This window comes from Rhinopithecus bieti, unplaced genomic scaffold (assembly GCF_001698545.2).
Source record: "Rhinopithecus bieti isolate Rb0 unplaced genomic scaffold, ASM169854v2 scaffold_1618, whole genome shotgun sequence".
NCBI classification, from domain to species: domain Eukaryota; kingdom Metazoa; phylum Chordata; class Mammalia; order Primates; family Cercopithecidae; genus Rhinopithecus; species Rhinopithecus bieti.
The window spans coordinates 3,316,607-3,326,907 of record NW_016803937.1 but is presented as its reverse complement, the minus strand read 5'-3'; positions in this window follow the sequence as shown (position 1 = coordinate 3,326,907).

The window sequence follows — 10,301 nt, the reverse complement described above, 5'->3', positions numbered from 1 at the left end:
GGGGCGGGGTGGAGGTGAGGTGGGGTGGGAGTGAGGATGGAGCCAGTGGCCCAGGGCCAGAGCATACCCCAAATTAGAAACCTCCGTCGTCTGTTCCAGCTGGTGTCTGAGAAAGGCTGCCGTGGTCAGCATGAAAGGTAGTGATTATGTGAGCGGAGTCTCTGCAGAGAGAAGCAGTAACCCAGGCCTCCGCAGCTTCTGGCTGGTTCCAGCGCCCTCCCTGCTCCGCGGAGCCACAGCGATCGATGCCTCTCTGACCCCTGGCCCAGAGTCGGCCTCCCCTCAGGAACTGCTTGGAATAAAAATTTCCAGAAGGCTGCCTTGGGCTATTCTCGTTTCTCTCCACTCCTCCTCTCCTCCCCTGCCCTTCTCTTTTCAAACAGGTTAAAATCCCTCTCTGCAGAGACCCTGTGCCATGCCCTGTGGGGTGTGGGACACATGGCTATTCTGAGGTCTTGGCCTTCCAGGGGTTCATATTATTTCATTTTTCCATTTAAAAAATATTTCAAAGAGGCAGTAAGTACAGAGGGCAAAGCTCCTTTTGGACCGTGAGAAGGATTCCAGGATGGAAGAAATTCTCCCTTTCCCGCCCTGTGCAGGGAGTCGGTTGGGAGGGTTTTCAGGTGTCCTCACGCCCTGCAGGACATGCAACGGAGAGCGCTCTGGATCGGCTCCCACGGTGCCCTGTCCGTCTTTTCGACTCCCTGCCCTCTAACGGGGGCTCTGGGAGATCCTGCAGCCTTCAGTTTACAGAAGAGCCCCCTTCCTTATTAGCCTCTGGGCTAAAGGCTAAGGGTCAGGCATGGTCTGTGGACTTGGCTGGTTTCTGGGGCCCACGTCTTCCCCTCTCTGACACTCAGTGTCCCCTCCGGTGCAGGTGGGCTAATAACGGTGCCCATGTGGCAGCACTGCTGCGGGCACTGAGATGACCTTGGCAAAGTTCTGGGCCTGGAGGATGGGCACAGCCAGTGGAGGCTTCTGCTGTCCAGAGGAGGTGGGTAGAATGGCGACAGGCTCAGGGAGGGGTGAAGGGGCTGAGGAGAGGAGCCTGAGCCTGGGGAGGAAGGTCCCTGCATTCGTGTCTCATGGGCCAGGACCAGTCTCGCTTTGTGGGCACTGAGGGTCCCTCGGGAGAAGGGGCAGGGAGGCACGTTTTATCTTATTACGTGGAAGAGCCATGGAAAAGAAGGAGCTCCCCATTCCTAGGAGCCTGCAAACTGGGGTGACAGCTGTTGGGTGACTCAAACGTTGGAAGAGGCATGGAGTCAGTATAATCCAGCCCTAGACGAACGCCAGGGAAGAAGAGGTAAATGCACAGCGCGGTGCTGGCCAGAAAGCACTTCACAGGGAGTGGTTGCAACTTGTTCTTTTATTGATATTGTTATAGTGGTTTATTTCCTTCTTTTTGCTCTGGCTTTCTCTCTGCTGAGCAGATGCAGGAGAATGGCCATGTCAAAAAGCTCCTGTCTATGATGGTCTGAGTGCCAGAGCCCAGCGTGGTCAGATGCTGCCCTCTTTGGAGGGGCACACGGCTGTGCTTGGAGAGTGCAGCTTATCCACTGGCTTCAAAGGAGACTCCTCCCGTCCCCAGTCACCCTCACACCTGTTTCCATCTGATGCCTGGGGAAATCCAGGTGGGCTGCCTGGTAGGAGCAGTGGGAATGTGTGGCTGAAGATGGTCAGTTCATTAGTGGAGGATGGGTGGGTGACAGGGGCAAAGGGCAGGCAGGAAGCCAGCAGCCCACCCAGGCCCCCACCCAAGCTGGCTGCCATGTGCAGAAACTGCTTCCTCTCTTGCCCAGCATTTTTGGGGAAAGGAACTCAACTCAGTTCCTGAACTGGAAGGGAGAGGAAAAGGCGAGGGTTGTGAGCCATTGAAAGGCTTGCACTTTCCTCAGCGCTGGGAGGAATCTGCATGGGAACCATGAGGCGGAAGTGATATTTTAGCAGCTGTTTTCCAAGGCTGATGAACAGCAGAAGACATGCGAGCGAAGACAACAGACCCAGATTTCCGGCCTGCAAGGACTCCTTCCGGCAAAACAGCAAGCACTGCCTGTGGCACCCAGGAGTCTCCCGGGCTGCATCCCAGATGGACCAGGGCTCTTCTAGCGTCTTCCAGGGGATGGGAGCCATGGACCAGTCCCAAGGCTGCCCACGTCACCCCTGCTAGCTGGGTGACCTCTTCCCCGCCCTCTGCACCTGGGCTTCCTCGTCTGGTGGAATCCTCCCTCGCCGGTCTCATCTACAGATTTAAGTGAGAGCATAGGGATAAAGTCACGACCACTTATGATTTCCAGATCTGGAATAAATCAGATCTTTCTAAATGGCTTCTAAGTGGCTAGGGCATACTTAATTATTCTAAAAACAAGCAAATCCATGAGGACTTGAAGTAATGGAACAACAATAATAGGACTTCGTATGGATTATTATTGTCAGTCACATGACGATCCACTGAGAATGGTACCAGGATTATACCCATTTTGCAACTGAGGAAACTGAGCAGAGAGAGGGGGGAAAGGTTGCTCAAGGTCACTCAACCTGCAGGTGGGTGGCTGAGGTTCAAATTCAGGCCCGTGTTACCCACTTCGCTGTGCCGGCCAAGCACCGTAAGACAACAGATTTCCACCTGGGGCTGCCGGTTCGAAGAGTGTGTGCCAGGTGCCAGGTGCCAGGTGGTTGTCTGGGACTGGCTTCCCCAGAGAATCCCTGAGCGGGATTTGTGTGCAAATGGTTAAGGCAGCGAAGGCACCGGGAAGCAGACGGAGGAGAAGGCACCAAGCAAGCAGTGGTTTCTTGGGGGCCCTGCCGCAGGCTGACCATGCAGGGCTCTGGAGGGCAGGCATGCTGGGCTTCACAGCCCCTCGCCAGAGTCCTTGGCGAAGGCCGGGATGGCGCCACGTGGTCCTAGAAGCGCAAGGACGGTTCTCTGAAGAGAGTTCCAGGTGAGACCCACAGAAGCAGAAACACACAGGGGCTGGGGAAGGAACAGGCCAAAACCTCCAAAGGGATCTGGGTCACGTGGGTGGAGCCCGCCAGTGTCTGCACCATCCGTTTCTAGAACGCGCACCACCACTAGGATGTTAGGGCTCCCAGGTGGACGTACTGTTCACAGCAGAGTCCCCGGAAGCCAGGACACACATGCCACCAGTTTGCTGCTGACTTTGTTTCTCCTCTAATCCTTGGTTGCCCAGCAGCTGAGACCTCTGTGATCTTTCTGTTCCCTCCCACTGCACGTGCTAATTCCCCTCCTGCAGCCCATGCTGCCTATGCACCTGTCCCTCGGGTTCTCCCTTCCTGGTGCCTTTGCTGTCTACTCCTGGCGTCCTCCATGTGCTGTGTGGCCAGTGTCCTGGCAAAGTGATGCCTCAGCATGTGGGGGAAGGAGAGGGAAGGAGAGGAAAGGAGAGGGAAGGAGAGGGAAAGAGTGGGGAAGAGAGGGGAGAAGAGGAGGGGAGAGGGAGGGGGAGAGAGGGAGAGGGAGGCAGAGGGAGGGAGAGGGAAGGAATAGAAGGGGGAAGATGGCGGGAGGGAAGAGGAAGAAGTGTGAGCAGGGAGGGTAGAGGGTGGGAAGGGAAGAGGTGGGGTGGGGAGAGCTAGAGAGGCTGGGCTTTGGAGATACAGCAGCCCCAGGGAGTGGTGGGCTGGCCAGCACATTTCCGGTCCTTGGGTCTCATTTGAGTCCTGGGCCTCTGGTTGTCCTGTCTGTCATCGGCTGTGTGGTTGTCAACTCCTCTTTGAGCTTCTCACCAAGTTGGCACCTGTTTATTGAGCACCTACTATGTGCCAGCTGTTTGTTGGGATCTAGCAGTGAGCCTCAGGCATCCCCTGTTCTCTGAGCTCACATCCTAGTGGGCCCAGACCACACCCACTGAACACGTGGGAACTCCAGGCAGAGCCCAGCTGTCCTGCAACCTTGCAGCCGAGGGTCCGTCCCTTGCATGGAGAACCTGCTCCACCACTGTCTCCTCCTCCATCCCCAGATGTGTCCCCCTGAGTCCCTCGAGCTGTCCAGGGACCCTGACCACAGGGAGACTCCCCAGCTTCCACCCTTCCATGGCCCTGTGGTTCCTGGGATGCAATCTGGCCTCTCCTGACCCTCAGTCTGTCCCTCTCTCCTTGCTCTGGAACTTTCTACCTGCATCTGGACTGAATTTCTCTCCCAGCTCCCCGGCCTCCGTGCCATCCCCACAGGCAGTCGTTCCTTACCTGCAAGGCACATTCAAGTCACCTGGGAAGTTAAATAAATGACCCAGAGTGCTGGCCACGTGCAGACCAGTGAAAGCAGACTCTCTGGGCCTTAGGCCTGGCAATTCCCTGTGCCCAGAGCTGAGACTTCCCCAGGCCCTCGTGCACTGTCTGTGCTGCTGCCCCCCGCTTTCAGGTTTCCCTCTGGGCCTCAGATCCCCCGGCTGGGGGTTCTCCTCAGCCCCGGCAGTGCTGCCTCCAGCTGAGCCTCCAGCTCATAGCATGGGATTCCCACCTTTCTCCGGGCTCACCTCTCCTTCCAGGCCCGGGTACCCACCTGGGCAGCCACCCTTCCCGGCCTCAGCACAGATCCTGAGCTGTCCTTGGAGGGATTTTGGTGGCTCTGGCAAATATCCTTTGGGGCCCTTTGTCTCAGTGTGGCTGTGGCTTTGTTCTAGGCAGGCCCTGGCTAACTGGCTGGTGTCCTGCGGGTCCCATGCTGAAAGCATTACTGGACCCCCTTCTCGCCAGGATGGATGGATGTGGGTGTGAACGGTGGGTCTCACATTGCCACCCCCTCCTCTGCAGCCTCCGTTTCCTCATCTGTGGTCTGAGTTCATCCTGAAGATGAAGGTGGGCCACCCTGCACATCATTGCCTGGTCTCTTCAGTAGGTGGCACTGTGGGGTAAAGTTGGGGTCAACAGGGGAGTGGAGACGGTTCTAGGGTCAAGAGCCTGTAGAGGTTCTTATGAAGTTATGTTGCCTTGGGATTAATTTTTGTTTTTAAAGAGTCTTGCTCTGTTGCCCAGGCTGGAGTGCAGTGGCATGATCTCAGCTTATTACAGCCTCGGCCCCATGGTTCAAACAATTCTACTTCAGTATCCCGAGGAGCTGGGGTTATAGGCAGTCACCACCACACCTAGCTTTTTTTTTTTTTTTGAGATGGAGTCTCACTCTGTCACCCAGCCTGGAGTGCAATGGCGTGGTCTTGGCTCACTGCAACCTCCGCCTCCTAGGTTCAAGTGATTCTCCCACCTCAACCTCCCAAGTAGCTGGGACTACAGGCGTGCACCACCACACCCGGCTAATTTGTGTATTTTTATTAGAGACAGGGTTTCACTATGTTGGCCAGGCAGGTCTCAAACTCCTGACCTCGTGATCCACCCACCTTGGCCTCCCAATTTTAGTATTTTTTAGTAGAGATGGGGTTTTGGTATGTTGGCCAGGCTGGTCTTGAACTCCGGGCTTTGAGTGATCCGCCTGCCTCGGCCTCCCAAAGTGCTGGGATTACAGGCGTGAGCCACTGTGCCTGCGCCTGGCCCTTGGGATCCATTTGAAATATAAGTTGGACTTTCCCCTACCAGAGGCAAGGCTCAGTCACCCTTGACACAGTTTCCAGTTCTCCACCCACTCCAGTTCTACAGTAAGAGGGATCCAGATATCTGCGTCATACAACTCCCTCCTGGGGACCACCCTACTATGGGACAGCTAGATGCAGCCTGTCTGTCTCCTGACCCCAACACCCAGGATGACTATGACTGTGCAGATATGCAGTGACTGCCTCTCAGTCACCGTGTGACCTCCTGGGACCCGTGCCTGCTCGCTCTCAACCAGTCACTTAAAACTCTCTGCTGGAAACCTGTTTGGATGATAGACAAGGCGTGGCCCCCATGTCCCGTCCTCTCTCCATGCGCTCCCTGACCTCCATGCATGTGGCCTCCGGGAGGGCTGTGTGCCCCCAGGACCTGTAAGGAAATCCTCCTCTCTGCCTTGTATCTCTCCTGATGACTGGGGAGGTGCTCTTCATCTGAATGACCTTAAGTCAAATCAGAGACATAACAGCCAAGCATGGTGTTCAGTCCTTAACTGGATCCTGATTTTAAAACGCAGCCATGAAAGATATTTGGGGAACAACTGGGGGAAATGAGAATATGGACTGGGTATCAGACTGGAATGGGAAAAGCTCCCTTATCCCCCTCGCAGAGCGTGCGATGGGAGTGTGGCTCACTTCTTCAGTGCCCTGACGCTCAAACCTCTCGGGAGAGCAGGCAGACGGGCAGGTCTGGGGGTCCAACCCCACAGCAGCGTCTAGGGGTGAAGGCTTACAGCGCCTGAAGCCCCAGGGGGCCTGTGTTACACAGGTGCTCTTTCAGTTTTGCCATCTGTAGCTGGCGTGTGCTCATCAGCTCAGTTAGACCCTCTGCCTTGTTGCAAGGAGAAAGGGCTTTCTGAATCCCGGGGTTCTTGCTTTGGTGTACCAGAAAAATCAGATCACATGTGGGCTTGCAGAAGGAGTGCCAGGTTTCACTGAATGGTGAAAGCAGCTCTCAGCAGATGGATGGGGAGCCAGAAGAGGGAGTGGGAAGGTGGTTTTCCCTGCAGTCCAGCTGGCAGCTGGACTGTCCTCCGACCATCTCATTCAAATTCCTGTTGGCGTCTGTGCTGTTCGCCGGTCGATGGCCTGCCGGTGCCTGCCGGTGTCTGCCGGTGTCTGCCGGTGTCTGCCGGTCGATGGCCTGCCGGTGCCTGCCGGGGCCTGCCGGTGCCTGCCGGGGCCTGTTGGCATACTCTTCCACCGGCGTGTTCCTCTCAGCGTCCACCCGCTTGTGCCTGTGCCCGCTAGCGTCTTGGGGTTTTCATAGGCACAGCATGGCGGTGTGGTGGGCCAGGGAGGTCTTGGAAAATGCAATATTGGGGCAAGAAAACAGAAATGCTTGTCCTCATCTAGGTCCGTGGACACAGGCCTGGGGGTGGAGCCCTCACCAGAGACCACACCCTTCTCTACCCAGCACTTCCCTGCCCCCCTGCCATATCAGGATGACATGAGGGAATTATTGTTCATTTTGCTTGGCGAGCTAATAGCACTATGGTCATGCAGAAGAATGCCTTTCTGTGTTTGGAGATGCCTGCCACGGGATTTAGGGCTGAAGCATCAGGATGTCTGTGAGATACCTCCATGTGTGTTAGCAAGGTCTATTTAACCGTCTATCTGCTTAGCAGAGATTTGACAAAAAGCTGAGCGCTGTTGAGTCTAAGTTGCGGCTCTATGAGATTCATGTGATTTTATTTCTGATTTTCTCTCCGTTTGGAAATTTTCATAATAAAAGTTTAAAAATTGAGTGAGTGTGGATAAGCCCCATGGTCAGTGTCTGGAGCACATGGTTTGTTTGGCGAATGGGCGCTGCTGTCTCTAATGAGAGCGGTGGGCTGACCTGGTCCTTCTTATGCACGTCCCAGCTGAGCTGGGCCACCCTATTCCGCCCGTGGGTCCCAGCCATGACACTAGGCCACACCTCCAGGGCCCTGCATCCCAGCACTTGCTTTCCAATGTGTCCTTCTCGTAACCTGGGGTGCTGTGGCCATGCCTCACTCCTGCAGCCCCACTGCCCACCCTGGCAGGTCCTTGTGTCTCCAGCTGTCCTGGGAGTAGCCTCAGATCCCCTGGGGTGGTGGAGCCAGGGAGTCCCAGCAGGGCCTGCCCCTCTTCCTCCCTGGCACATTCAGATGTCAGAGTTTGAGAAGTGCTTTCCTCTCCGGAGGGGTGGGTGGTTGGAAAGTGCTGCTGGGAATCAGCTAATAACAGCCCTCCTGCCTCCCAGGCAGGGAGGGGCGGGAGCCATGGGGGACTTTGAGAGCCGCTGCAGGTCAGGCAGAGAAAGAGGGCAAGGGGTGTGATGGGGAGAGCAGCAGGATGAGGGCACCCTGCACTTGAGCTGAGCCTCTGTGGAGGTCGGGGCCTGGAGCTGCCCTGGGGTAGGTGCCTGGGACTAGCCCAGTGCTGGCTGTGGTCAATACTCAGAGGTCACTCATGGCGGGGATAGGGGAGGGCTTCAGTGTGGGCTCTGGAATGTGGTAGCCTGGGTTAGAGTCCCAGCTGGGGGAACCACTCAGTGGCTTTGTGCCTCAGTTTCCCATTTGTGGGGTGGGAACAGGGTGATGTGACACGTATTTCATCCAGTTATTGTTGGCATTAAACACACAGTAACCGAAGTTTCAGGAGTGGAACCGTTAGGTGTAAGTAGACGTCAGCACAATTTCTCATTTGTGGGGTGGGAACAGGGGAATAGCACACGTATTTCATACAGTTATTGTGGGGATTAGACACAATAACTGAAGTTCTGGGAGTGGAACCGCTACGTGTAAGTAGGTGTGAGCACGAGCATCATTACCATTACGTCGCAGCTCTTACAATGCGAAATGTAGCTGCTCTCAGAGCCAGCGATTCCTTCTGGCTTTCTAGGAGATGCGAAAACAAGAGAAATGAAAACATCCAGTCTCCCAGAAACGCGTTTGGGAATGTTCACAGCAGAACTACTCACAACAGCCCAAAGTGGAAGCAGCCCAAACGGCCACTAGCAGGTGAACAAATAAACAGAGATGTGGCAAATCCCTGCCATGGAATATTACTCAGCCATGAAAAGGAATGAACACGCACCACCACACGCTTGAACCTTGAAGAACGGATGCTCGGTGAGAGAAGCCGGACACGAAAGGCCACAAGCTGTGTGATTCTATGTCTATGAAATGTCCAGAACAGGTCAATATGTAGAGACAGAGGCAGATGCGTGATTACCAGTACCTGGGAAATTGGGGGGTGGGAGTGACACTGAATGGGTCCAGGGTTTCTTTCTGGGGTGATTAAAATGTTCTAAAATTGGACAGTGATGACTGCACAACTCTGTGAATGTACTAAAAACCACTGTTTTGTACACTTTAAATGGGTGAAGCTTATGGTATATAAATTTGTGACTCAATAAAGCCATTGTTTAAAAAGAAGGGCATTGGAGCACATTGCTATCATATTTATTAATATATCTTAATTATTAATATATAATTGATTATAATTGTTTAACAATATAGTTTTATGATTAATATAATATGGTATTAAATATAGTTAATATGTAATATAAGATATATATGTGAAAGTAATAGTCTGTTTTATAAAATAAATATTGGCTCAAAGTACTTGAAATTGCCATTTCTCTACATCACGAATGGACAAACAGTGGCAATTTTGTGTGGTTCAACCTTACATATTTTCCTTTTTTATTATTTGATGATAAGCATTGCTATTTGGCTAATGCTATCATTTTGGGGTATTGCTGTGTGGCAGGCACTGGGCTGTTTTCCCCAGCATGGGTGTCCTTTGCAGTGATTCTCTGGGATGCCCTGCTGGCCCCAGGATGCAGAGTGAGTGGTGGATGTGGCTTAGCCAGGGGCTGTGGGGTTGGGTTGGGAGCCACGGGTGGCCCCAGAGTTGGGCTCCAAGGCTGGGTTTCACTCCGTGCTGTGCACAGGCGCCTGAGGGACAGCGTGTTAGAGCCGAGAGCCCGAGTCAGCAGGTCTGGGTGGCCTGAGACTGCATTTCTCACAGGTCCCCAGCAAGGTCAGTGCAGCTGCTGTGGCCACTCTGGCCTCTGCGTAAGGGAAATGCCTCCTGTTCCTCCAAGCAACCGATGTGCTAAGCAAGTGCCAGCCTGACCGGGTGCAAGCTGGTGCAAGCTGGTGGCCTCTGACACTGGGGTCAGAGGCCAGCTATTCTCCATTTGTCATGACCACCAAAGCCAGAGGGAGGCAGGGCCCCTTCCTGAGAGGAAGCTGCATGAGGGCGGCGGGTGGCCTTGGACACCGGGGCCTCTGCCCAGCACGCCCAGCCCAGTCTCGCCGGATTTGGGGTGGGCAAGGGGGACAGACAAGCAGGGTAGCAGAGGGCAACTGGGCAGAATTTAGAAGAAGCCGGGTAAGAACCTGAGATGCGGAGAGGAAGCCCACCCTCACCCTGCGTGCTCAGAAACTTCCAGAAGGCTGTTTATGTTTACTCCCCCGATACAGCTTCCCACACGGGCCACCTCTACGCGGGTGGCCAGGTGGGAGCCAGAACACAGAAGCTGAGCCTGGCCTGAGAGCCAGGGAGAGGCTGTGGCCAGGACTGCGCTCGGAGGCTCAGAGCACTGACACCAAGAGTTCCTGTGACACCACCTCAAAGCTTAGCATTGAAAACAGCAGCCGTGTAATTGATTTTCTCATTATTCTGCAAGTTGGGTAGGGTTTGGAAGGATGGTGTGTCACTGTTCCACGTGGCCTCCGCTGAGGCTGGGGCTGGGCGGGGACTCAG